The sequence below is a fragment of the Nannospalax galili genome, unplaced genomic scaffold (genome assembly GCF_000622305.1).
Source record: "Nannospalax galili isolate Female #2095 unplaced genomic scaffold, S.galili_v1.0 scaffold1778, whole genome shotgun sequence".
Taxonomy (NCBI): domain Eukaryota; kingdom Metazoa; phylum Chordata; class Mammalia; order Rodentia; family Spalacidae; genus Nannospalax; species Nannospalax galili.
In genome coordinates, this window is record NW_008340648.1 from 101,451 (window position 1) to 104,856 (window position 3,406).

The 3,406-nt window shown below is 44.0% G+C and overlaps 1 pseudogene; it reads right to left on the reverse strand.

Moving 5' to 3' along the window:
• Nucleotides 1–459: 459 nt before the first annotated feature.
• Nucleotides 460–1,674, reverse strand: LOC103736253 (annotated as a pseudogene).
• Between the last annotated feature and the right edge of the window lie 1,732 nt (nt 1,675–3,406).

Genomic DNA, 3,406 nt, shown 5'->3' on the forward strand with positions numbered 1-3,406 from the left:
TGGGTCATTTTGATAGAAAACATTTTAAAAAGACAAAAGGCGTTGGTAACCATATGCTCATCTCAAGCTGAGTCAACTTCTATGAGTTTTTCCCACTCATCAACCTTTATTTCACTCAAGAGCAGTGACTCACTCATCTTCCCTGCCCAGTAATTTGAAAGAAAAGCACAAAAGGATTTTTACAGAAAAGTGTTCAAATTAACAACACACTTTAAGTTTGCTTTTAGGTTGGAAAAATGTTTAAAGCCTGTAATTTCTAGTAGGAAAACTTTGAATGAATAACGGCAAACCATTGTAAAATGCGTTAGCTGCATTTGGTGCCCTAAAGGGTAAGGATTATCCTTGAAGCACCGGGCTCTCCTGATGAGAACATCAGAGGTACACTGGTTTATATTATTGCCACATCCATTAAGTGATCTAGACTGCTTTTCCTTCAGGAAGGGCTTTGTCAAATGAACATTAGGCTTGACCTCCATATTTGGCTGACAATTTAATGATGAGATTCATAACTTTTGGGTTGCTCTGACATTCTGACATATTTGCCAGGGCCACATCCTGGAAGCCCGCCATCACTTCTGGATCAGGCATGGCTGCAAGAAACTATGGACGAGATCACTGATAATTTCACTGAGTCTAGGCATTTCTGCCATTCCAGACATGCTCCCTCCCATCCCAGGCATTCCTTTAGGAAAATTGCCGGACATTCTCCCCAGGAAAAACACCCGAGAAAGAGCCAAACTGAGCCCCTGATTGTCTGTGGCCCTTTCTTCCTTACTCTGGGTTCTCTCATGCTCCTTTGGCCTTCTTGATCCTCTCAATTATCTCCTTGATCTCTTGCTCCTCGTGTCTCACTGGTACTTTCTCTGATGTTCAGCAAGGGCAAGGGCAAGGGCAAGATCATGGGATGCTTCTTCTCAATGGCCCAGAAGTCTGTGTGCTTTCCTGGGCCACTTGTAAGCCTGAGCTGAATCAGGATTTATTTCAATGACTCACAGTCTCAAATAGCAGCATTTGGCTTCTGTAATTTGATGAAGACACTGGCTCTCTTGCAGTACAGAATGACCAAGCAAGGATTTAGTATGATGGGGTCTGTGAACGAGTCAGTGGCATCTGCAGCTCACTGTCTTTAGGATTTCAATGGTGGCCTCTTTCTTTTCATTTGCTGTGTCCATCATCTCCTCGGTTACCTCTACATTTTCATCTCCTATTTCCTGAGGGGCCTCGGTGTCCGGTTTAATTATTACACATTCACTGTCAATTTATAGATCACTTTTCTCACCTGAAGTTCGTCTGTCTTTATGTTTTTCTCTCTCTTCTTACCTATTTTTTCTTCCTTAATGTTTTCTTCTGATTTAGCTTTATGAGTAGCAGGTGGTGCTTTACCCCCATTTCTCTAAAGTTTTCCCTTTTTGCTGGGAGAACCACCCCCACTCAGGGTCTCCCGGTGCTCACATGGATTGACAAACTGACATAAGACATTCTATTTGGATTTTTGCATAGTTTGTATGACATTTGGGAGGGACTGACATAAAGACATGAATTCTTGTAGGCATTTCCTTTTCCAGATATGAAATGCAGTCGTCATCTGTCTCCCACCCCCAGGCTTTTTCGCTCACTATTCTCCGAGCTCAGTATGGTGGTGGCTCCGCTCCTTTCACCTAGTTTGCTCTGCATCACTCACACTAGCCCTGGATCAACTCCAGCTTTTCAGAGGAAAATCCGGATTACACCCCCTATGCTTTCCACCGACTCCCACCAGAAGTGTATCTCCTCAGTTTGCGGGATGCTCAGGTCCTGTGTACACCTCTTTATGCAGGCCAGAGTTCCCTGTCTTTGCCGGGGCCCAGGTGCTGGCTCAACATGACTGAGTAGAAGGAGACAACTCCAAAACTCCTTAATAAAATACTTGCAACCTGTTAAAAATTCCTTGGGTTGGGTTGACATTTCTTTCCCACACCCCCATGCCTGTGCTGGGGTTTTATCTTCTTTGTGCTTGCATAGGATTTGGGCATGCTGTTTCCATTGCTGTGAGATCATAGGAGTAACTGACTGTCTGTCTGAAAGACTCTTATTTCTTTATGGTCACCCACCCATGCTAGGTCTTACAATCTTTCCGTCTTCTTTTCTACAATGATCCCTGAGCCTTGAGGATACAAATTAGTCCCTAGAGGAAGTATTTGCATATGTATATTCACATATGCATTAAACAGGGGCAGTTGGGGGCCTGCAAGTAGGAGAGGGGCTATAAATGCCATCAAAGTATATTATATGAAAATTGCAAAAGCTGAAAATTAAAAAAAATACTTGCAAACTGAATATAGGCATATCTGAAAAATATCCAATCTTATAATCTTGGCTTTATTCTAAATATGCAGAGATGATTCAATATATGTCATTAAATTTAATAAATGATACAAATTGATTTAATGACAAAACTCACATTTTTCTGTATCTGTTAAGATACAGAAAAATCATATACAGACAAATCATATAACATATCTTTAATGAATTTATTATAATTTATACCCTGCGTGAGGGAGAGACTCACAAAGAAATGAACAGTTGGTTCCCGGCTCTGCACAGTGGCTCAGAGCCTGCCATTCCAGGTCTTGAGCCCACCACCCCAGATCGCGCCCATAGTCACCACTAGCTTTCACCCATGCCTTGTGGGCCTGCAGTCTCGCCCCAGGTCGGTAAATGCCAGGCCATTCTTCTCGAGGGCTGTCTGCCTTCCCAATTCCTGTCCAAGATGGTGCAGAAAGCCGCTCGCTCTACCGCTAGCTCTCCGCAGTCAGTTCTCCTCAGCAGCCCCTGCCCCTTGGAGGAAACATGCTGTTTGGGACACAACTCCCATTCACAATAAAATTATAAAGATAGGGGTATGTTGGTGCATGCATTAAATACCTGCACTTGGGAAGCAGAGGCAAGTGAATCTCTGTGATAGAGAGTCAGACTAGAGTGCTTTGCTAGATGGCTTTAGTGTTGACTTGTCACAACTGGGTTGAGGGAGCCTCAATTGGGGACTTGCTTGCAAAGGACTGGCCTGTAACCATATCTATGGGACATCTTGATTGTTGAGTGATGTGGGAGGGCCCAGCACACTATGGGAAGTGCCACCCCTGGCCAGGTGGGCCTGTGTTGCAAAAGAAAGCAAGCTGAGCAGGGGCCAGGGGAGCAAGTCAGTAAGCAGCATTCCTTCATGGCCTGTGCTCCAGCTCCTGCCTCCAGGTTCCTGACTTAAATTCCTACCTTGGGATCCCTGATGAATTGTGACCCAGGAGATACAAGTCAAATAAACTCTTTCCTCTCCAAGTTGGTAGTGGTCAGAGTATTTTGTTACAGCAATGAAGAAACAAACTAAGATGTGTACATAGTGAGTTCCAGATCAGCTGGAGCTATAGGCAGA